This window comes from Mirounga angustirostris, unplaced genomic scaffold (assembly GCF_029215605.1).
Source record: "Mirounga angustirostris isolate CCGP_5_RB_7025 unplaced genomic scaffold, mMirAng1.0.hap1 SCAF_15, whole genome shotgun sequence".
NCBI lineage: Eukaryota > Metazoa > Chordata > Mammalia > Carnivora > Phocidae > Mirounga > Mirounga angustirostris.
This window is the reverse complement of record NW_026991723.1, coordinates 92,376,798-92,400,888: the sequence shown is the minus strand read 5'-3', so window position 1 is coordinate 92,400,888 and position 24,091 is coordinate 92,376,798. Positions and strand designations below refer to the sequence as shown.

Genomic DNA, 24,091 nt, shown 5'->3' with positions numbered 1-24,091 from the left:
CCCACTTGGCGCCGCCTCGCGGAGGCTGCTCGGTGCAGGCTCGGCCGCCGCGGGGAGGGGGCGCTCCAGGGCCCGGGGCTCCGCGCGGGGGCCGGAGGGCGGGGAGGGTGTGGGGCCGGCGCGGGGCGGGACGGTGGCGGGGCGGAAGGGGGAAGGCTGCGCGGAGGGGCCGGGGAGCGCCGCCCCCCTCGCCCGGGCCCCCCCGCCCCAGCCCCCGGGCCGCCCCGCGCCCCCGCCCCCCCCCGGCGCCCGCCCCCGCCCGCCCCGGCTCCCACCTGGCGGCGGGCGGCGCGCCCCAGGGCGGCGAGTGCGCGCGCGCGGCCGGCGCGCTGTCCCTTTAAACGGCCCGCGGCGCCTCCCCGCGCCCCGCCCGCCGCGGTGCGGCCGGTGCTGGGCGAGGCCGGAGAAAGTCCATGTGAGCCGGAGCGCGGGGACGCGAGACTTCCTGCCGCCGCAGGCCGGACCGGGCCGGGCGCCCGCAGGTACGCCCAACTTGGCGCCGCGGGCCGGGGGGCCGCCGCCGCCGCACTTCCCGCGAACTCCGCGGCGCGCCCGGCCGCCTCCCTGCCGCAGTGCCCGCCGGCCGCCCGCAGCCCAAGTTCGCGCGGCGCGCCCTCCCGGCCGGGAGGCGGCGGGGCCGGGCCTGGGGAGGCGCCGACCCGCCCGCGCCCGCGCCCGCGCCCGCGCCGCCCCGAGCGGGGCTGCGAGCGGGGCCCGGCCGCCTCCCTCCCTCCCTCCCGGCCGGCGGGCGCGGGCCCCGCTTGGGACGCCCGGCCTCCGCCCGAGCGCGCCGCCCCGGCCCGGCGCTCCCGGGGCGGGGAGGCCCGGGCCAGGGTGCGAGGCCGGCCGCGCAGCGGCGCATCCGCCGGGCCGGCGTCTCGCCCTCCTGGTCCCGGTGGGCCCCTTTCCTGGGCGCCCCTGCCCCCCGGCCCTCCCTCGTGCGGACCCCAACCTGGGGAGAAGCTGGGGGCCGGCTGCCCCCCGGGAGGGGGCTCGCACCTGTCAGCCGCTGCTCTGACCCTGCGGACCTGAGGTCTTGTTGCTCAAGCCCCTTATCTCAGGACCTCAGAGGTGACCTCTGAGCCCGCTGCCCACGCCCATGACCCAGGCAGACGACCCCGGCTCTTCGAAGTCTGCCGCGTTGGTGTGTGTGTGGGGGGGGGGGTCATGGGGTCAGAGTTCACCTCCGGGCCCCCTCTTCCGGGCTTCTCAGAAGTTTGGTCTTGGGGCTGGTGACTGCCAGTTCTCTCCTGACGCCCTTTAATTAAACCGGTCGATTTGCAGGTGGTAGGTCCCGGGAGCTGTGGCCCTTATAGGGACATTCCCGCTGCTCCCATCCTCCTCCCCCGTGTCCCGGGGGCCTCCGAATCGGAGATGTTGTGGCCACATGGGCAGTTGGGCTTCTTCTTTCTAGGGGTAATTCTTGGGACTCCCCGAGCACCCAGCTGTGTGTCCCCTGGCGGCATGTTCTAGTTGAGCCCATCCTGTGGGGGGGGGGGGGGCTGGGCGGGGGGGGGGGGGCACTGGAGGTTGGAAGGCGAAAGCCGGGGTCCTTCCTGCCCCTCAGTGTGCTCACCATCCAGTACCTGAGCAGTCCACAAGCACTCCACTGTGCCCGCCCCTCTCCCAGCGGAGGGGGCAGAGGCCCAGGCCCATGGCCCTCCTGCTTCCTGTGCCCGCCGCAGGCCCGCCCTCCTGGCTGGTCTGGTCTGGTCTGGTCTGGTGTGGCCTGGTGTGGTATGGGTCTCTCCCCAGATCTTCCCACCCACCCCTACCCCTTCCTCCCCCTCCTCTCCTCTGGAGCCCCGACCCCCTCCCCTCCCCCTCCAGTGTGCCCGGATGATGGCAGCAGGGGGGGGCTCAGCACTCACTCACTGTCACTTAGGTCTTGCAAGGACGCCAGGAGACGCGGCCTGTGTTACTTGCTCCCTTTCACAGGTGAGGAAGCAGCTTGGCATGCAGGAGCCAGGTAGAGAGGGTCAGGCAGCAGGCGCTGCCTCCCACCTCCCAGACAGCCACCGTGTCCCTCCACCTGCGGCCCCCTGTGGCGCCTGTCCCTCCCAGGAGGTCCTTTGGCATTTCGGTAGGGTCATTCCTCTGTTGGGTGGCACCTTGGCTGGAGCCTGAGCGAAGGAAATAGGAGGAGGAGACCCAAGGTGTAGGTCCCCTGCTCTTTCAGTAAGACCGCTGGAAAGAGCGTAGAACTACAAGATACCACTTGTCACCTTTTGGGGGAGATCTGCTCTCAGTGGTCACACCCGGGGCCGAGGTGGTGCTGACTCAGAGCCAGCTCTGCCCATCCTCTCCTGCACCCATTTAGAGGTGCTCCTGCTGTAACTGACCTGGGAGCACTAGGCTGCATGAGGCTGTCTCCGGGTTCTTTCCCTGCTTTCCAACTCAAACACGAGCACGCGTTATTCACGGAAGGGGGTGACAGCAAGCGCTGAGCTGGCGTCTGCGGCTGGGGCTCCTCCTGAACCTTGGCCTCAGGGTCCTGCCTGCCTGCCTTGTGTCCTGAGCTAAGGTGGGCCCAGTACCCCCATGGGACAGGAGATGAAAACTGTGGCGTTGAACGTTCCCAAGGCTCCATCCCTCCACCCCTGCTTCTGAGGCCTGTGCTCACCGGAATGCAGAGCTGGGGGTGGGCCGTGAGGGCCAGCCCCAGGCCTCCTGTTGCAGTCCCCAGCCCTGGCCATCAAGCGCCGAAGCCTCCGTGCCCTGAGGCCTTGCTCCCTCCGTGCCAGGGCAGCCTCATCCACCGCCCAACCCCAATGTGGGCCCCTTCCACCTGGGCCTCCCCTGCCCGGGCTCTCTCTGCGTTCTGTTGTCCCAGGGTGGGGGGGTGCTGCAGGGGGTGGGAGTGGCCCCCCCAGGCTGGGGGCGGCTGTGGTGAGAGTCTGCTGAAGGGCGCCATAGGGGGCCGCAGGTGGGAGGGACACGGTGGCTGTCTGGGAGGTGGGAGGCAGCGCCCGCTGCCTGACCCTCTCTACCTGGCTCCTGCACGCCAAGCTGCTTCCTCACCTGTGAAACGGAACCAGTAACACAGGCCGCGTCTCCCGGCATCCTTGTAAGACCTAAGTGACAGTGAGTGAGTGCTGAGAACCCCCTGCTGCCATCATCCGGGCGCACTGGAGGGGGAGGGGAGGGGGCCAGGGGCTCCAGAGGAGAGGAGGGGGAGGAAGGCGTAGGGGTGGGTGGGAAGATCTGGGGAGAGGCCCACACCAGCCCAGACTGCACCAGTTCACGGCCCCTCACCCCAGAACACTCCGCGTGTTGAGCCCCGTGCAGTGGGCATACTCGGGAAGTTTGACCGTGGTTCGGTTCTGGGGACACGCCGAGCTGCCTTCCGGTCCAGGGTAGTGTTAGCCACCTGGCTTGTGCCTGGGGCTGGTCTTCCAGGCCTGGACTTTCGGAGGGGAGCACGGTCTTGTGACGTGCTGTTGCTCTTCGGGAGGGGGGTCCCAGGCAGGAGCAGGTGCGACCCGTCAGTCCCTGGCTGCCTCCTGAGCTACTCCTGTGAGCTACTCCAGCTCCAGGCGGCCCCACTTTGGGAGCTAGTGAGGTCCGGTTGGGGCCGGGGTCTGCCTGGGGCTGGGAGTGGCCTCGGGGCCTGTTGAGGGCTGGCTGGGTTGGGCCTCTCACCCGCCCTGGCCTGCAGGGTTTGCAGAGCACTGGGTCCTGGGCCCTGTTGGAGCCCCTCGCCCAGCACTGTTACACCCCTGTGTGGCCTGCTCCCCCCCAGCCCCCCATTCCTCCCCGAGATGAGCAGCCTGGCCCTCGGGTACTTGCAGTGCGGCTTGGCTTGGGGCTACAGCCCGTTGTCTGTTCGGGTCTACGCCTCAATTCAGGGGTGTGTGGGCCCCACCCTGTGACCTGTGGGCGAGGCCTGTGTGGCCTGGGCTGCCGTGGCTGTGCCTGAAAGGTTACATCCTGCCCTGACGCGGACCAGGGCTCCAGGGACCCTGGTGCAGGCCGGGGAGAGCATTCAGCTCCGCCACTCTGGGCAGGGCAGGGCTCCTGGCAATCTCGGTCTCTCTTAGCAAACGCTCGCTCTCCCCAGGCCTGGCTCTCCGGCTCTTTGTAAACTCCAGTGCCCTGCTGGCCTGGGCTCCCTCCTCGTGTCTCTTGCAGCTGCTGCGTGCTGGGAGCTGGGCCTCTTCCGTGGTGGCCTCTGGCCTTTGTGCTTGCGAGGTCAGGTTTTGGAAGTGGGGCCGAGGGTGAGGGTCTGGCGGGCTGTGGGTGGACACAGAGGGGTCTGGAAGGAGTGGCCATTGACATTTGGGACATGAACTTTGGAGTGGGGCTCCCTGATGGCCGCCTTGGTGGTGAGCATCTTCAGAGTGGGGCAGTGTCCTTGAGGACAAGGGCAGCGGGAGCAGGAATGGAGGGGGGTCTGACAGTGACCCTGGGCTCTCCGCCCCCCCCCCGCCCCAGCACGTGCTGACTGGCCCTGGGTGCTGACTGGCCCTGGACGAGGCAGTGAGGCCGGAGCTGGAGCTGCAGGGGCGCTCCCAGGTCACATCCTGCCTGGAGCTATGTGACCTTGGATGCTGAAGTACCCTCTCTGAGCCCCACCCTGGCTTGTGTGTTTCCCTGAGAAGTTGTAGCTTCCTTGTTTGCTTGCCGGCTGAAGGTGAGCAGGCACGGCCTCGGGCCTCTGCAGGTTGGGCCCAGCCTGGAGGCCCTCTCGGGATGCCCCCCTCCCTGTACGTGGGCAGGAGCCAGTGAGGAGCACATGTCCCTTTAAGGGGAGGCTGTTCTCCGTGGCTCCAGGGAGGACGCAGGCATGCTTTTCTCTGAGGCGCTGTTCTCTGGTCCCAGGGGGAGGAGAGGCTGGGTCTGGGTCTCCCAGGGAATCTTCCCCCTCCCCCTCGGCCCTGGGCCCTGGCATCCAGGAGGGCACATGGCCATGGATGGGCCCCGCCCAGCGCCTGCCTGCCGCCTGGGAAGCAGGCAGGTCGGGGGCGGGGACCACAGGGGCCTGAAAGTGCCCATATATAGTCACTGGGTTTGAGCAGAGTCCTGCTGCAGAGCTGTGTCCCAGGCCCTGGGCTGGCCGGCCCCCAGGCCCAGCCCCAGCCACCAGGTCTCTGAGGGAGGCCTTGCCTTGGGGGACCTGGGGGTGTTACTGAGAGGAGAGGTGGATTTGGGGTACACCGTCCGATAGAGCAGCAGTGCTCTGAGTGTTTGTTGATTGAAAATAAAAATCTGAGCCCTCCCTGGTCAGGACCAGGTGTATTTCTGCAAATAGTCTTTGAGAGTTGGAGCCAGTGGTATGTGGCTGCCCCATCGACTTGAGCTGCCCGGGGTCCCTCGCTGTGGGTGTTGGGGGGGATGCCTGCTTGTCTGCAACTCCAGCCTTGGCCCCACAAAACACCCGTGTTATGGTGATGCCCCTATGCCCCCTCCCCCCCCCCCCCCCAGCACCAGGGGCCGTCCACTGTGATGGCTGGCGTGCTCTGGAGGACATGTCCCTTCCTCCGTCTCCCAGACTGTGGGGTCCCCGGTGCCTGTCTGTTGGGAGCAGGACGTTGCCCTGGGTCTTTCTGGCATGCAGGGCCTCCTGGGGCTCTCCGCCCTGGCCCTCAGCCTCTGCCCCTGCTGGCCCCCTCCTCTGCCCCGTCCCTGTCCCCGTGCCAGGAAGGGAGAAGTACCCGCCTCTGCCGCATTCCTGACTTTTGTGCTGTTAAAAAAATAAAATGTTAACATAGTTTTGCTCATTTAATTTAGTTTCCATTGCACTGCTGAGCGCCTTTGTTAAATTGTGTATACTGATACTTTTTGTTGTGTCAGCAGTTTTTCCCCCTTTTTTTGAATATAAAGCCATTAGAGAGGCAAGATTAAAAAGATACATTACAATTAAAATGTTAATGAAATCTGCATCATACAACTTTTGAAGCTCTTTAGGCATTAATCTTGCCTGTGTCGTGTCCATTAACTTCGGCTATTCTTGTTCCACACTGACCCCTGCTGAGAGATTTGTGCTATAATTGGATTTTTTTTAATAAAAAAGAAAAAAAAAAGCTTTTAAGAAAATAAAGGTTGAGTGGTGGCCCTGGCTCCGAAGCCAAGGGAGAGGGGAGCCGGGGAGTACACGGCCTCCCCTGCGGGGCTCCCCTCCTGAGCGGGGGCGGGGACCCCTGCCCCTCCAGCTCCTGTCGCCCCTGCGGCTGCCCCAGGGCTGGGGTTTCCTCTGCCCCTCGGGCCATCTGCGCTGGGCTTCCCGGGTCGCTGGGACAGGACAGCCTCCTCGGGCTGTTGGACGAGCCTCCTCTGGGGTGTGGGTGTGCGAGAGTCAAGGCTGAGCTTACCTGCCTGCGGAGAGGGGGCAGAGCTCAGATGCTGGGTGAGGGGGGACAGGGGCACCGCCGGCCAGGCCCTCGGTGGGACACGAAGGGCTACTCACGCCAAAGCCTAGAGTTCTGAGTTCTCAGGATTGTGCATCCCCCATGCATCCCACGGAAGTCTGGCCTCCTGGGCACTGGGATCTCCAGTGTGAGGCTGGGGCTGGGGACTGTGGGAAGGGGGAGCCCCTCTTGCCTATGGTCAGGGCAGCGGGGACCCCCGGCAAGAGTGGGTGGTAGGTGCCCCCGTGGAGTTCTCTGTGCGGACTCGCCCTGGGCGGGGGCGGAGCCCCAGCCGGGCAGCCCGCCCCCTTTCCGGCCCGGGTGAGGCTGGGGTCCAGGGTGGCGTGTGGCCTGTGGTGTCTGGGTCAGGCCGGCGGGGTGGGCTTTCCCGGACCCCAGTGCTGCAGTCACAGTCGTCACCGGGAAGCTGGTCAGGTGGTTGGCAGTGCTACACTGCTACAGACAGATTTCATGTCTGTGTGTTTTTGCAACACCTTTCTATAAAGGGAAACATAATTTAAAGTATGATTACTTAGTGTTGCAACAGCCGCCTCGCTCCACGCTCCGCCGAGATCATTATCAGAGGCTGATATTAACTTGCAAAGAATATTATGCAAATTGCCTGCTGGCTCCTCGGGGAAGCCTGCTCCCAGGATGGGCGTGGGGCACGGGGCCTGTGCCTCCAGGGGGACGCTGAGGGACACTAGGAGCAGGGCAGCCAGGCCCAGGGGAGGCTTCAGGACAGCTCTCGTCCTCCTGGCTGGCCGCTGGGCATTGTGATGTTTGTTGAGTGAGTGTTGCCTGCGCGCTGGGACCTGGCCTTCCCAGAGGTCCCTGTGATCCCTGCAGGCAGCCCAGTGGTGTGCTTCCCTGTGACTGGCTCTGGGAGTAACTGGACCTGGGGGTTCACAAGCCCCAAGCACTTGTCATTCCCTGAGGGAGGGACCGAGGTCACAGACCCCGCCCTGCTCCCTGGGTGCAGAGGCCATCCTACTCACTGACTTAGCACCCTGGCTTTGCAGCGTGCAGGGGCGCGGGGCAGCCCCCGAGGGGCGTGTGGCGGGCCGACCTTGTGTCTGCCTTGTGGCGTGGACTGTCCACTCACACTTGTGCCCTTGGGGAGAGAGGCGGGGTGGCCAGAGTCTGAGGATGGCTCCCTCCATCACCAGCCCGCAGCTGGTCCTGACGTCGGGGCCACAGTTTAATGGCTTTAGGATTTCCCTCCAAATGCCCTCTCCCACTGTCTGGAAGAAGTCGGGCAGAGCAAGTTTGGGGCAGAAGAACCCATTTATGGGTCCTCAGGAGTAGCGTCCACCTGGAGCTGTGGAAGCCTGGTGGGGCCCCGGAACCTCAGATTTCCCTCCCTTCCTGTGAGTGTGGTCATGAGTGGGCAAGGTCCGGAAGCCGGGGACCCCCGCAAAGGGGTGTGCCACGCCCCCCCAGAGTGGACGGGAGTCTTGCTGTCCCTCGGGGCTGCACAGGCAGGAAGAGGACAGGGTTTTGGAGGCAGCCGGGGCTGGACAGGACTGTGACAGTTCCCATGATCCTGTCTGGCGGTCCAGGGCTGCGCTTGGTCAAGCCCCCACTTTCTGCAGAGTCCGGGCGTGTCATCTTGGGATTTTTGAACCCTGTTCTTCACTGTGCTGCTGTGGGACCCTAGGTAAACACGGTGACCTCCCCGGGCCTCAGTTTCCCCACATGTAAAATGGGGGAAGAGCTTTGAAGGATGCAGACCTGGGGCTCATCCCACTTTCTGGTCGCCGAGGTGGTGATACTCCGGGCACGAACGCTCTGGCTGGAGGGCCGGGCCGTCTCCAGCCTGCCGTTGCCCACGGTGACCCAACAGGTGCTTCTCTCTTCCCTGCAAAGCTCCTCCCCCTCCTGGTGGGCCTCCCCCCCCCCCCCCCATTTTGTGAACGCTGCTCTGTCCAGAGGTGCCTGTCGGCTCCAGGAGGGCAGTGATGTTTGTGCGTGCAGGGATGGCAGACGGGCAGGGAGGGCGTGAGCCTTATGGGCACCCTGTGGCTCACCATACACCTGGTGGTTTACAGTGACAGAAGTGTACTCCCCACAGTTCTGGGGGCCAGAGGCCCAAGTCAAGGAGTGGGCCGAGCTCGTTCCTTCTGGAGGCTCTAGGGCAGAATCTCGGCCTCTCCCAGCTTCTGCTGGTGCTGGCGGTCCTCGGCGTCCCTTGGCTTGTAGACCCAGCCCTGCTACCTCTGCCTCGATTGTCACACGGCTGTCCTCCCTCTGCGTGTGTTCAAATGTCCCTCTTCTTACGAGGGCACCGGTCACGGGGGCCGGGCCCACCCTACATCCCTCATATCCATCCTTAACTGGTTACATCCACAAAGACCCTGTCTTCAAGTAAGGTCCCGTTCTGAGGACCTGGGTGGACATGAATTTGGGAGATGTTATCCACCCAGTGTGTGTGTGGGGCCGGGGGGGGGGGGTCACAGAAATCCTTCCGTGCCTGGCGGGGAGGAGGTGCTGTTTGGGAAGTCGTGGGGGGGGCTTGCTGAGACAGGTCATTTGGCTCCGCCCTGCGCTTGCCCAGGAGGGTGGGCAGCCAGACGCATGGACAGTGACCACTGCTCAGACAAGTACCGGATGACGGGGCCGAAGGGCCAGTACCAGTTGGGAAGTCTAGAAGGAGCTTTGTTTTCAGGACCAGAGCCGGGGTCGAGGGCAGGAAACGGGGCCATGGGCGGAGGAAGAGTTTCCTGAGACACAGTGTCTATGGTTATGTAAGTTTTGGGACAGGAGGCAGAATTTGTGTTAATTGTTGTAACCTAGTTTAGTTGGCCAGTCCCTGTCACGTGAAGGGGCCAGGAAAGGCGCGTCGGCCACAGAGGAGTCCTCAAGGCTGGGTCTGCCTGTGTACCGAGTCCCAACCTGTAGCACAGACTGGGGCCACGGGGGCCCTGTGGCCCCTCCTCTGTCCCCCCCAGAAGAAAAGTGAGCTCATGAAGTGAGGGAAGTAACCCAGCAGAGGAGGTGGGTTCCCAGAACGGGCTGGAGGTGGGTTGCGGCGTCCAGGCAGCGGGGTGTGGGAGCAGAAGGTGGTGCTGCCCTAAGGGTCCTCACCAGGCCAGACCTCGAGGGGCCCCCCACTCCTGGACCCAGGACCACCAGAAGCAGGCATCTGGCTCTGGAGAGATGAGGTGCAGGCCTTGGGGCCCTTCTTGGTGGAGGAGCAGGGCCCCCGGTCTCTCCCCACGCCTCTCCAAGCCACGCAGACCGGCCTGGGCCAGGCTGGACTGCAGAGTGAGGGCCCCCAGGGCGTGGGGGGCTGCCCTGTGGTTTTGCTCTGGGTCTCTGGTCGGATTCTTAATAACTCAGGAAAATGGAAAGGAAAACTTTCGCTGGAACGATTGGAGAATCAGTTGCCCTGAGTGGTCACTGCGTCCCGTGCGCACAACGCTGGAGCGTCGCTGTGGGTCCATGTTCCAGGCACTTGCCATGGCTGCCTTTAAAGTTGTAATTCAAACAAAGTCTAGTTGCTTATGTATAAAATTACCATCTTAACCAGTTGTAAGGGCCCAGTCCGGGGACGTCAAGTGCACTCACAGTATTGTGCAGCCGTCCCTCCGTCCGTCCCCTCCGTCCGTCCCCAGAACGTGGTCATCTTCCAGACTGGACTCTGTCCTGTTATACACGACCCCCCTTCCCCCAGCCCCTGCCCCCCAGCTCTCTCCCCCTTTCGCCTCCTCCTCTCCCCTGCCCCCTCCCCTCCCCGAGCCCCTGCCCCAATCTGTGCCCCCTGCCCTCTACCCCCTTTCCCCCTTCGGTCCCGCCCCTCCCCCAGTCCGCAGCACCCCCCCCCCCCACTCTCTGCCTCTTGAGTTTCTTTCTCCCCTGCTCCCTTTATTGTGGTAAACAACACATAACATCACGTCTGCGATCTCGACCCTTTTGAAGTTTTGCGGTTCAGGGCTGCTAAGTGATCGGCCACCATCCGTCTCCAGGACTTGTCCTCGGGCGAAGAGGAAACTGGTTCCCGCAAGACAGCAGCGCCCTCCCTGTGTCTGTGGCTCCCACTGCCCCAGGGCGTCACGGGAGCGGACCCTGCGGCATTTGTCCTTCTGCGTCCGTCCTGTTCTCATGGGGCACCCATGGGGCACCGGGTTGGGGATTCCTGCCTTCTAAGGCTGAGCCAGCTCCGCGCTGTGGATGGACCACGTTTGCCTGCCCATGGCTCTGTCGATGGACGCTTGGATCACTTCCACCTTTGGGCTTTGTGAATAACGCCGCCGTGAGCATGGGCGTGCTCTTACGTGTCTGAGCCTTACTGTGTCTCTTAGGCTACCTCAGTCTGGAACCTTCCATGGTCTTTCTTGGCCCTGGTGACCTTGACTCTGGAATCCGGGCCAGTTCTGCAGAATGCCTCCTGGCCTGAGTCTGAGGCTAATGCGTGGTACCCGGCAGCGCGTCTCGTGGGGGCCCCGCGGTGTGGACTGGGCCACCTGCCGGACGTGGTGCATCACGTCATTGGGGGACGCTCGGTCTGATGTGTGTTTCCACAGGTGGGGGGCAGTGGGTGCGGGAGCAGGGGAGCGGCTTCCTCAGCCCCGCGTACCTGTCTCCTCTACCTCCCCTGACCCAGCCTCGCTCCTGAGGGACATCATCCACATCTGGGCAGACCCGTCTGGAACCAGTGGGTCCCCATTCCCTCAGAGGCAGGGTCAAGGTTGGTGTCCGTGGGGCGGGTTGTGTGCATTTCCTGGAGGCCCACCAGCTGAGAGGCCTAAAACCGCTGAACTTTGTGCTCGCCGGGGTCTGGAGGTCAGGGTGTCACGGGGCCGCGCTCCCCCCCAGGCCCTCCCAGCCTCTAGCAGCTGTGGGTATTCCTTGGCTCACGCCACACCCCTCCCCTCCTGCCTCGGTGGCCACACTCCTCCGTGTGTCCGCGGCTCCTCAGGACGCCAGCGGTCGGGCACACGGCTCCCCCGCAGTCCGGTGAGGCCTCTTCTCCACGGGGCTGACGCGTCTGCAGAGACCGTGGTTCCTGTAAGATCACATTGCGAGCCGCCCGCGCGGGAGCGGGGGCCCTGCTCCCCGTCCCCACCGCCGCCGCCTTCTCCCTCTCCCACCCCTAGTCTCAGAAGGAAGAGCAGAGCCGGCCCCCTGAGCAGGGGCGTGTCCCTCCGTCCCCCGGCCTGGGGTCGCGCCGCTGACCTCCCGCCCGGGCTCCGCTCCGTCTCCCGTGTCTGCTCAGCTCAGGTAGAGGCGAGGTTGCCGCAGCCCCAAGACACGGGATCCTTCCTCCTGCTCCGAGATGTGATGGGATCGAGGCAGCGCGAAGTCCTAGTCGTAAAGTGGGCCATACGTGAGGGTAAAGTGAGCAAAATAGTCAGCCGCTCTTGGAAAATGTGTTTTTCTTTGGGGAGAAGGAGGGAAGCGAACACGCAGGGCCCGGGGATGGCCAGCAGGACCGCTGGGGCCCCCAGCCGGCCCCACCCGAGGGCGTGAAGGTGGTCACGCGGGGCGGGGGCCTGGGGCTCTGCGGTGGCCCGCTGGCTGCCGAGGGGCATCAGGCACGGTGGGCCTGTCCCTGGGGGTCCAGGAGGCCCAGATCTTCCCACAGGTGGCCCCAGGGGTCGTGGTGTCCTCAGGGAGGTGCTACCTGGAGCAGATGGGTGTCTCTCTGTGACTGTGGGTGCTGTGCTCTGTGCTTTACGGGCAAGGGCACCCCAGGGCTCAGTGCACATGGGTCAGCCTTGCCCAGGGGTCAGGCCGCTGTCCCCACCGAGGCATCAGGAGGAGGCAGGTGAACTGGTGTCCGAGAGGTCTGGCCACCAGCTCAAGGCTACAGGCGGAGGCTTGGGATGGCACCGCAGGCTGCTCCCCCTGTCTCGGACCCGTGTGGCCCTTTTAGGAGATCCCTCGTCCCCTGCTGCCGCCCGCAGAGGGGCTGGGCAGTCACAGTTTTACTTTGCTGAGGAGTTGGCCCAGAGCTGCTGGCCCAGGGTCTCTGGAGAGTGTCTGATACTCCCCTCATTTTGTGAAAGGGAAACAAGGCCCGAGGGGTAGGCGGGGTTGGGTGGAAGGACTGAGCAGGGTGTAGTGATAACCGCCCCCACTGATGGTTTTCTTGGGGCCCCGGGGTGTTGCTCCGTGGGGGCTGGGGCAGAGACAGCAGGAGCCTGTGGGCAGGGGTGGTTGCTGGCTGCCCGCCCAGCCCTGCCCCCGCCCTGGATCTGCCTGGTTCTGTGGGCCGGGTGCATCCAGGTGATGGAGCTCGGTCCGGGTGGGCCCGGGCCCACCACCTTGGGTCAGGATGGCTCCACCAGGGGCCCGCAGGAAGGGGCGGGTTGTCCTGGTCTGGGTGGGGTGGCGCGGTGGCGGGTGAGGGCACGGCCACAAGGTGGGGCCGCCCCTCCACCAGCTCTTGCGTATTCCTGAAGGTTTCAGTTCATCCTCACTGTTTCTTAACTGCGCTTTCGTAATAATTATAACCGAGCAGAGCCACTGAGCGGGCTTGCTTAGAGCCCCAGCAGCTGTGATTACATTATAGTCGCTGATTTCCAAGAAACCCCACGAGGGAATTCGTTAGAGCCCGCGGTGGAGGCGGGCGCCCTGCACGTCTGAGCTGCCAGGCCTCAAGATGCTCCCCCTGTCATCTGGACCGCCACCGAGCAGGGACAGTGCAGGGAGAGAGGCACCCACCAGCTGGAAAGGGGGTGGCCCCGGCGTGAGGTCGGCGGGTCCCCGGCTACTTCAGCGCTGACCCCTGTCCTGCCTCCGCTCAGAGCCCCTGCCGGGGAGCTGGCTGGCCTGTGGCTCCTGGCTGCCTGTTTCCCTCTGTGTTTCCAGTGGCTTGGGGGCCTGGAGGTTCCCAAGCTGGGCGTCTGGTTTGGTGTCCGCCCTTGGAAACTCTTCGCCGGTCCCTTGTCAGTCCTGGAATAGCTGAACATGCATGACCACGTCGTGTCCTTTCCCCGAGACTGTTTGAGATCCTTGACCTTGGGCTGTGGTGTTCTCGGTCAGCCCCTTCCATTTGTCCGAGCAGCCACCACCCATGGGGTTAGCCATCCCCTGCCTCCTAGAGGCCGTCCTCACGCACACTGGCTCCTGCTCAGGCCGCTGGGGCCGGGCTCAGGGCTCATGATGGAGGGGAGACCAGTGGGGCCCGTGCGGGGCCCAGAAACACTGTCCTTATGGTGGTTAACAACACAGCGGTGTGCTTACTGACTTGTTCTTTTTTTTTTTTTTAAAGATTTCTTTATTTATTTGGCAGAGAGAGACAGCGAGAGAGGGAACACAAGCAGGGGGAGAGGGAGAGGGAGAAGCAGGCTTCCCGCAGAGCAGGGAGCGCGACGTGGGGCTTGATCCCAGGACCCTGGGATCATGACCTGAGCTGAAGGCAGTCGCTCAACGGCTGAGCCACCCAGGCGCCCTGACTTGTTCTTGAATGTATGAAGTTGGCTTAACGCTAGTGCAGTGCTAGAAATGGGGTCTGTTTACCTGTCGCTGACCTCTGCCCTGTCCCTCCGAAATGCCCCGTCCGGGAGGCCATGGTGCCTGCCTGTTGCAGGGGGCGGGGTGCTTTGCTGGATCCTACAGGCGGCCCAGCTCGGGGGTCTAGCTGGTTGTCCTCTCCCCGAGCCCCTGTGCCTGGAAAATCGGAGTACCCCCCATGGGTCTGGAGAGAAGACCCCCCACCTGATCTACCCTCTGCCCCCGTAGAATAAGATAAGCAAGAGCCCCACGAAGTCTCCTTTGTTGGCTAAATCCTCTACAGCCTGGGTGGGGGTGGTATATATGCTTGCCGTGGAGTTATGACAACTTAAGACCCCAGTGCAGCGGGCCGACACTCGGGGAGCGCTGGCCACGCAGTTTTCCTTGGACGGAGGCCCACGGGGCGACAGAGGGAGGAAGGGCCCCACAGCCGCAAGTGGGACTCTACCCGTGAGTGGCCCTGGCCTCCGCCTCAGTCCCAGTGGCCACTGGCTGTCTACTCCCATTCTTGCTGTGGTGCCAGCCGAGGTGGGAGGGGCAGGCCGGGGGTCCTTCATCCTGGCTGTACCTTGACAGGTCACGGGCCGAAGAGCTGGGCAGCCGGGGCCTCCCGAGGCTGTCCTGGGCAGCCCGGGGTCTGCAGGCTCTGCTCCACCGTGCGAGGCGTCCCCTGCGAGAAGCCAGACAGCAGCGCCGGTGGCTGATCCCACGGGGGAGCCGGGCTGGCCGCCCCTCGTGTCCCCAGCAGGCTCCTTATGGCCCTTGGCCCTCCCCTTGGCTCCCCTTGGCTCCTCGTGGTCGGTCTCCCCGCCCAGGATGGAATGCCCAGACATTCGAGTGGGTGGCTTTCAGGTTCTGTGCCCTAAACTGATAGAGTATGCACTTTGTTTTAAAAAGCCATGATTGAAGTCAAATTAACATATTTACCTTCAGTGCTCCCAGGGGAACCACTAGGGGATCGGGGAGGTGTGGCAGCGGCGGGCACGGTGATGGTGGCACCAGCTCTCCCAGCTTCGGGGGCAGATGAGCGTCCTGTGCTGGCCCGCAGCCTCCCCCCTCCACTGGGCACCCTGCCACCCGAGGAGGCGGAGACTGGCTGCGCCCTGGCCCCCCGCACCGGCCTCGGCCCCCCGAGCCTGGACCCTTGTCCCGGTTGCTCTCTGGCACTGGGGTGGGTCCCTCCGGTCCACGTGGTCTCAGTGGCTTGTGGCCCAGGAGCACTTAGTCCCGGACTCCTGTCTGGACCAGGAGGCCTGATGCCCACTCTCGAGATTCAGGTCCAGTTCCTGGGCCAGTGAGCCAGTTTCTTCCCTGCTCAGAGCCTCGGTTTCCCTATCTGTAAAAGGGGGACAGGGCATCTCTCTGGAGCTTAAATAAAAAGGCCACGCAGGACCTAGACGTTTAGGCCACGGCAACGAGACTGGGATTATTTAGCCCCCCGGCCGAATGTCGGCTCTCCCCGTGGAGATGGAGTTCTGAGGTCTTGAGTTTGGCTGAGGGGGTGGCCGTCCTGGGGAGCCCCCAACTGCTGCAGTGCATGGTGGGGCAGTGGGGACGCAGCCTTTGACCACCCTGCCCCAAGAACACTATTTTTAAAAACTCGTGCGTGGATTGTTGAGATATGTTGCAGAAATGTTCATCATCGAACATCAGCTGTTGATACAGTGACATTGTTTACCCGATTTTCTCCTGCGAAAGGCACACGTTTGGGTCACGGAGTTAACAGCAGTAGCTACCTCTGCCCTTCACTGCTCAGACTGTCGCTCGCTTGTTCTGTTAGGCGCACCTGGCCTACGACGACCTACGGAAATGGGCGCAGACGCTGAGTGCAGAGCTGGATCCATTTTTATGCAGCTGACAGACAGCCGGGTGAGCGGGGGGAGGGGAAAGTCAGGGTCAAAGTGCCACCCAGACCCTCCCCCCGGGCCCGCCTGCCAGCCAGCCGAGCTCCTAGCACCTGGATGGGTTTGCTGCTGTTGAGCCTCAGGTGAGGGAGTGGGCTGTGGCTCCCTTCACCCTGTGCCCGGCCTTCACTGCGTCCCTGTGGGCACCTGCTGTCCTGGGGGTCCTTGCTGGACAGGGGTCCTTTGGGGACTCCCCATGTCTTCAGCCTCTAATCTGTTGTAGGCTCTGGGGTCGATCCTGCTTGGGGGTACTGGAGGCCCGGGGGGAGGAGGATGCAGGTGGGTGCCCCCCTCCCCAGGCCCTGCTCCGTCTCCCTGGTGACTAATCCTCCCTGCCCTCCATTTGGTGCCTTTGGATGTTCTCTCCGCCCCCCCCCCCCCCCCGTGTCTGGTCTCGGCTTTCCCCCATCCCTGGTGATGGGCTTGTGGAGTTCTTGAGATGTTCCGATCGCAAGTCCTTGGCTTTACAGGTCCTGCAAAAGGCCTCTTCCTCCTCCTCGTCTGTCCTGTCTCGGTGCCGATCTTTTCAAGTCTCGATTTCAATGAAATGCGGTTTACCAATCATTTCCTTTACGGCTGGTGCTGTTTGTGTCCTGCTCAGGACCTTTTTGCCGAAGGTCGTGTTTCTCTTCTGTTCCTGACATTTGACTCTTGCACATTTCACGTGGAGGTTTGATGAATTATTAGTTAAAAAATTTTAGTGGTAAAGTAGACATGACATAACATTTATCATTTTAAGCATTTTTAAGTCCACAGCTCAGGGGCGTCCGCGCATTCACACTGTTGGGCAGCCGTCCCCTCCGTCTGTCTCTAGAACGTGGCCAGTCATCTTCCCACACTGAGCATCTGTCCCCATTGAACACGGACCCCTCCCCTCCCCCACTGCCAGTGTCTGTGGGTCCAGCTCCTCTGGGGCCTCCTGGGAGTGGATCCTGCGGGATTGGTCCCTCTGCGCCGGGCTGTTCTCACTCGGCACCATGTCCTCCACGTTCATCTGCATTATAGCAGGTGTCAGGCAGGATTTCCTTCCTTTTTAAGGCTGAATTATGTTCCGTGGTGTGGACGGGAAAGCTGGTTCAAAGAGCAATTGAGGAACTGAGTATTTATAGTCACTGAAGAAAGAATGCTGGAGTCCGGTTGTTCAGTTAGTTACAAAATTGCTCAATGTCCCCAAGGACAAGAAAGCCAGAGCCTTCGGGGTTCTCTCTGCTGCTGGACAGAAATCATCGTTTGCATCTCTTTTGGGCACCAATCTAAGAGCTGACACGATGCGGTCTGGGGTGTGATGAGTATCAAATAGCAAATCAAGCAGAAGGATCTGAACTAATCCTCTGAATGAGACAGTCCTCGGTGGGCCTGCCGGACCCTTCCTCCTGTCACACCAGAAGGGCGCAGTTATCCTCTGCCGTCTTTCCAAGCTTCGGGTAATTGTTCTTAGCAGTATCCTTTTGTGTTCATAAGTGATCTCCAGATACAGTTTTAAAAGGCGCGTTTCGCTCCGTTCTGGCTGATGGATTGCGCATGGTGGCGGAGGTGCCCTGTGGGTACAGCCAGCAGCCCCAAGGCCCCCAGCCGCCTCAGTGACGGCGGGGGACACTTGTGCTCTCTTCGGTGTCCCCCGCAGAGCCCAGGAGCCTGTCCGTGTCCCGGGGACCCGCCTGGGCCGCGCAGTCGGCCAGCTCCGTCCGGGTGCTAAGAGGGACAGGCTCTGCAGGAGCTTCGCACGCAGCTCCGGGGAAGGGAGCGAGGCTCCGGAAGGGTATTGTCTTCTGAATCGCGAGCCTGGGGAGAAGGCGCCCGCACAGTGCACAGTGTTCCCTTTGGAATGTTCCCGCGCCGCGTACAGAAGGGCTCGAGGCCGGTCTCCGCCCCAGAATTCCAGGACCAGCACTCAGGGTTCCGCGCCGCCCTCCCCGTGGTCAGTGTGGGCCTTGATCTGCAGCCCACGTCCCCGTGGACGGAGAGGCGGCTGGACTCCGGGTCCCCTTCCTGGAGGCACGCCCCCTTGTGAGTCGTCCACTCCTGGCCGGTGGCTTCCGGGGAGCAGAAGCCACCTGCTGACAAGCAGGCAGTCAGGTCCTTTCCCGGGGACCCTGCAGCGCCAGCCCGGCGGACCTGAACCCCTGCACATAACTAGCCGTGGCGTGAGGGTGTGATGGCTCCCCCCAGACGGAGACCATAAATCGACAGTGAGGAGAGACCAGTCTGGAGCTCCTGGAAGGCAACACAGGAGGATTATGTTCCTTCAAATGGCGCTGACAGTCCACGCTTGACCCGGGAGGGAGCTGGCTCAGCAGCTGCCGCCTCCTCCGGGGCAGCTTGGAAGGTGGTGGGGAAGGCCGGGCGCAGCAGGAGAGCCAGCGAGCCCCGAGCCACACGCCGCAGACAGGTGCTCGAGGGAACTACAGAGGAGCATCTGGAGGGTCCCATGGAAGGTCCAGCTTTGTACACTCCAGGGCCCAATTTGGAGAAGATGAAACCAGTGTCCTCAGAGGAGATCAACACTCCAGGGAGCGGGACAGCGCCTGGCTTTCGCCTGGGTGCCCACAGATCGAGTAATTCTAAATGTTCGTAGAAATCAGTAGTGCCTTTGTAAGGAAACTGCATTGCTTTGGAAGACAAGAACTTTAAATAAAAAAAAAACAGTCAAGATCTGGACACAGTCCGTGCAGAGCACCTGGAGCTGCTCAGGAGATCGGGGCACAGCTGTCGGGGCCGCAGGTGAGACATGGTCCAGCACTCCATCCTGCCAGCAGAGGGGCCCCATCGTCAGCACGGCCCCAAGTCCAGGCGCATAGGCGAGGGATGCTGGGCAGTAAAGGACTCCCAGCACCTTTGAAAAGTTCTCTTCTGTAATAACCCACCAAAACGGAGCAAACTTTGCCAGAATTTTAATATTTTGTACCTTCTTTGTAGAGTTATTGGCAGGTATTATTAAGTGAGGGAAATAAAGATCACTTCCTACAGACTTCCTACAGTTTCCCATTTATCTGTTTGAAGTGTTTTGTCCTCTCTCCCTTTCACATTCTGGAACAACCAGACATTTGACTGTAAGACAAAATGCCTCTTTTCCCCTCAATAACAGAACACACCCTTTGGTATACTTGGATCTGTAGACACACTTCTTGGCCGCCGTGGCCCCTGATCGTGTCCCGTGCGCTTAAAGCATTTAAACTCGATGACTAACTTCTCTCTGACAAAGGGGGCCGCGGGTGACCAGTGGACCTGCCCGTCGTGCACTGCGTCCCAGCATGGGGGTGCAAAGCCAGAACATGCCCTCCGGGAGCCCCTCCAACGCGCGAGCATGCACCTGCTTGCAGACACACACCTGTGCCTTTCAGACCTTGTCAGAGTGGCCAGGAAGGTGTCCATCTGACCCGCAGTGAGTACAGGTAAGCTGAGGTATCTGCTTCCTGATCATGAGTTCGATCCTAGGCTTAGGAGTTATGTAGCTAGCTGAACATTATTAATTAATTTAATATTAGTATAGGGTGTTAAAGGGAGCAAGGACACACCAAAGACCAACACAGTTGCTTCTTTTTTTTTTAACTTTGTATTTTGAGATACTCCTAGATTCACATGCAGTTGTGAATAGTACAGAATGAGTGGAAAACAAAAAAAGTTGTATATCCCTATGGTGGAACGCTGTTTGATCATAAAAAGGAATAGGTGAATTTTATGGTATATGGATCGGATCTCAATACAGCTGTTATTGGGAAAGGGAGCACCGAGAGACCCAGTGCACCGTCTCCAGGGGATGCCCAGGGTCCCTGCCATCCCAGTCCCGTTAGCCTCTGGCAGCCACCACCCTGGTCTCTTCTTTTTTTTTTTTTAAAGACTTTATTTATTTATTTGAGAGAGAGAATGAGATAGAGAGCATGAGAGGGGGGAGGGTCAGAGAGAGAGGCAGACTCCCTGCTGAGCAGGGAGTCCCGACAGCCCGACGTGGGACTCTATCCCGGGACTCCAGGATCATGACCTGAGCCGAAGGTAGTCGCTTAACCAACTGAGCCACCCAGGTGCCCCACCCTGGTCTCTTCTGTCAGCCATCCTCACCAGCATTTGGTGGCAATGCTCGTTTGGTTGTAGCCATTCTGATGAGTATGTAGTGTATCTGGTTGTGGTGTTAATTTGCATTTCCTGTTGGCTCATGGCGGTGAACCTTCCACGTGCTTGTTTGCCATCTGTGTGTCCTCCGAAATGTTTCCGTGTCTTTGGCCGATGTTCTAATCAGATTGTGTTTTCCTGTTGCAATGTGGGGCTTCTTTGTCTAGCCTGTATACTAGCCCTTGGTCCCGTATGAGCCGTGTCTTTTCGTCTTCCTAACGGTCTTTGGCCAAGCAGAAGTTTAGAATCTTGACAAAGTCAAGTTCACGAATTTTTGCTTAGGGGAGAACGTGGTGTCTAGCCCTAGATTCTGAAGTTACTCTCCTGTCCCTTTTTCTAGTTTTAAGTCACATGCAGAACTCAGTCCATTTTGGATTAATTTTGTACACGGCCTGAGGTTGAGTTTCATTTGGTTTGCCTCTGGATGTGCACTTGCCCCAGCACCATTTGCTGAGAAGGCTGGTTGTCCTTCACTGAATTGCTTTTGCATCTTTGTGAAGAGTTAGTTGGACTCATTTGTGGGTCTTCTTCAGGGTTCTCTATTCTGTTTGTTGATCTGTCTCTGTCCCACACTGTCTTAGTTTCTGTAGCTGTCTGGTAAGCCTTGCAATCAGGCAGACTGGTTCCTCCCACTGAATTCTTCTTAGAAATTGTCTTAGCTATTTTGGGGACAGCTGGGGGGCTCAGTTGGTTAAGCATGTGACTTCAGCTCAAGTCGTGATATTAGGGTCCTGGGATGGAGCTCAGTGTCAGTTCCCTGCTCAGCGGGAGTCTGCTTCTCCCTCTGCCCCCACACCTCCCCCCGCTCATGCTCTCTCTCTCTCCTATAAATAAATAAAATCTTTAAAAAAAAATTGTTATTTTAGTTCCTTTGCCTTTTCACGTACATTTTAGATTAATCTTGTCTATAGCTACAAAAAAGTGTGCTGGAGTTTTCATAGGATTACATTAAAACTGTATATCAATTTGGGGAGAATTCTTTGGGGAGAATCTCTCCATCCATGAATATGGTATGTCTCTCCGTTTACTTAGATGTAGATGTCTTTCATCAGCATTTTGAGGTTTTCAGCATACAAGTCCTGTATATCTTTTGTTTTTATTTACATGTAGTTTTTAAGAAAATTCTGCCCCCAACATGGGACTGGTTACAACCCCGAGATCAAGTGTCATACGCTCTACCAACTGAGCCAGCCAGGCACCCATTATATGTAGATTTTTTTTGAATCATCATAGGTAGTATTGTATTTTTAATTTTGGTAATTAATAGTATATAGAAATACAGTTGTTTATCTTCTATCTTGTAACCTTGATAAAATCACTTACTAGTTCTAAGAGTTTTTTTGGTGAATTCTCTGGGATTTTCTGTGTAGACAATCCTGCCATCAGCAAATAGGGACAGCTGTATTTCTTCCTCTCCAATCTACGTGCATTTTCTTGCCTCACTGCACTGTGTTGAGTAAGAGTAGTGAGGGTGGATGTCCTTGCCATGTCCCCCATCTTAAGGAGAAAGCATCAGCTGTTGGATGTTTGTAGATGCTCTTTTATCAAGTTGAGGAAGTTCTCTGAGAGTTTTTATCATGGGTGGATGTTGAATATTGTCAAATACTTCTGCATTGGATGGTATGTTCATGTGATGTTTCTTCGTTAGTCTAATGATAGTGGGTTACATTGATTGATTTTAAAATATTGAATTAGCCTTGCATCCCTGGAATAAATCCCACTTGGTCATGGTATATGGTTTTTTTTTTTTATATATATATTGCTGAATTCTATTTGTTCATATTTTGTTAAGGATTTTGTATCTATCATGAGGAACATTGGTTTGCAGTTTTCTATTTTTGTGCCATCTTTGTCTGGTTTTGGTATCAGGGCAATACTAGTTTCATAAATGAATTGGGAAGTGTTCTTTCCTTTTCTGTTTTCTGGAAAAGACTGTGTACAAGTGGTGTTAATTTGTCTTTCTACGTTTGGTAGAATTCCCCAGGGAAACCATCTGGGCTTAGAGATTTCTTTTTTGAGAATTTTTGAAATTACAAATTCAGTTTCCTTAATAGTTAGAAGGCTGTTCAAATGCTGTGTTCCATATCAGGTGAATTTTGGTAGGTTTTTATTCCCTTAGGAATTGGTTATTTAATTTATGTTGTTGGGTTTATGTGCGTGAGGTTGTCGATACTACTCTTTTTGTATCTGCGGGGTCTGTAGTGATATCCCCTGTTTCATTCCTGATACTGGTAATTAATCTGTCTTCTCTTTTTCTTTGTTACTAATGTTAAAGATTTGTCAATTTCATTGATCTTTTATTTATTTTATTTTATTTTTTTAAAGATTTATTTATTTGAGAGAGCGAGAATGAGAGAGAGTACATGGGGGGGGGAGGGTCAGAGGGAGAAGCAGGCTCCTCGCTGAGCAGGGAGCCCGATGCGGGACTCGATCCCAGGACTCCAGGATTATGACCTGAGCTGAAGGCAGTTGCTTAACCAACTGAGCCACCCAGGTGCCCTTCATTGATCTTTTAAAAGAACCAACTCTTTGATTCACTTGATTTTTTTTCCTCTATTTTCAATTTCATTGATTTCTGCTCTCCTCATTATTTCCTCTGAGTTTATCTTGCTTATTTTTCTAGGTTCTTGAGATGAGAGCTTAGATTATTGATTTAAAATTGCCCCTTTTTTCTAATACTATTAGTGCTATACATTTTCTTTTCAGCTCTGAAGTGGTGTCCCGCAAATTTTCATATGCTGTATTTTCCTTTTCCTTCACTTGATCTCCTCGAGACTTCCTCTGACACGTGGGTGACTCTGAGGTGTGTTGCTTATTCCCAGATGTTTGTAGATTTCCTTGTTAACGTTTCTGTTATTGATTTCTAATTTGATTTTATTGTGGAAGAGCACACTCTGTATGATTTCAGTTCTTTTAAATTTCTTGTGATTCGTTTTTTTGGTCCAAGATATTGCTTGTCTTGGTGTACGTTTCACGGACACTTGAAAAGAATGTGTGTGGTGCTGTTGTTGGATGATCCTGTTAGTTGACTTTGGTTCTCTATATCTTTGCTGATCTGCTGTCTAGTTCTGTCAATTGTTGAGAGAGGATTGTTGAAGTCCCCAGGTATAATCGTGTATTTGTTTTTCTTTTTTTAGTCCTATCCATTTGTGCTTCATATATTTAGCTGTTCTGTTGCCTGGTCTATACACATTGAGGATTGCTGTGCCTTTGGGGTGGATTAAACCTTTGACCCTTGTGAAATGTCCTTCTTTGTCTCTGATAATTTTCTTTGCTCTGAAATCTACTTTATTTGATAGAGCAACCCCTGTTTTCTTTTGATTGTGTTTGCATGATTTATCTTTTCCTGTCTTTTTCTTTTCAAATTGCCTGTATCATTATGTTTGAAAGTGAGTTTCTTGTAGACAGCATATAATTGGATCCTGTTTTTTTCATCTATTCTGCCAATCTCTGTCTTTTAATTGGTATATTTAGGCGATTTACATTTGATAGAATTATTGATATGCCAGGGCTTAAGTCTGCCATTTTATTTTTTGATCCTGTTTGTTTTGTCCTTTTGTCTGTTTCTCTGTGCCTCCCCCTTCCCTTGACATTAAAATTTCATTTTGATGTATCTGTAATTTATTTCTTTTCGAAAAAAAGCTTTATTAAGATATAAGTCACATACCATACAGTTACCCATAAGGTACACAATCCAGTGTGTGTAACCATCATCACAGAATTATGTAACCATCATCACAATCAGTTTTATTATTTTTTTATTATTTTTTTAAAGATTTTATTTATTTGTCAGAGAGAGAGCACAAACAAGGGGAGTGGCAGGCAGAGGGAGAAGCTGGCTCCCCACTGAGCAGGGAGCCTGATGCGGGCCTCGATCCCAGGACTCTGAGATCATGACCTGAGCTGAAGGCAGATGCTTCACCGACTGAGCCACCCAGGTGTCCCCACAATCAATTTTAGAACATTTTCTTCAGCCCAGAAAGAAACCCTACACCCTTTAGCTGTCACTCCTATTCCCTCTTTTCCTCCCTGATCCTTTACCACTTCTGGCTCTAGGCAACCACTGATCTGTTTTATGTCCATAAATTGCCTGTTCTAGAGATTTCATATAAATGGGATCATATAATATATGGTCTTTTGTGGCTGGCTTTTTTTTTTTTTAACTTACCACGATGTTTTCAGGGTTCATCCATGTCATAGCACGGGTCAGTACTTTGCTCCTCTTTATGGACGAATAATATTCCATTGTATGGCTGTGCCACATCTCATTTA

The 24,091-nt window shown here is 58.0% G+C and overlaps 1 protein-coding gene across 4 annotated transcripts in view; it reads left to right on the top strand.

The window, feature by feature from the left end:
* The first annotated feature begins 298 nt into the window (after positions 1-298).
* NACC2 (NACC family member 2) overlaps positions 299-24,091 on the top strand; it is a 64,441-nt gene continuing 40,648 nt past the window's right edge. For 3 of the 4 annotated variants that reach the window (XM_064579698.1, XM_045883498.3, XM_064579697.1), the window contains exon 1: positions 299-482. The gene's annotated coding sequence lies outside the window, so the exon portion shown is untranslated. The remainder of the gene's footprint in view (positions 483-24,091) is intronic. The other variant, XM_045883499.3, reaches the window with a different exon arrangement.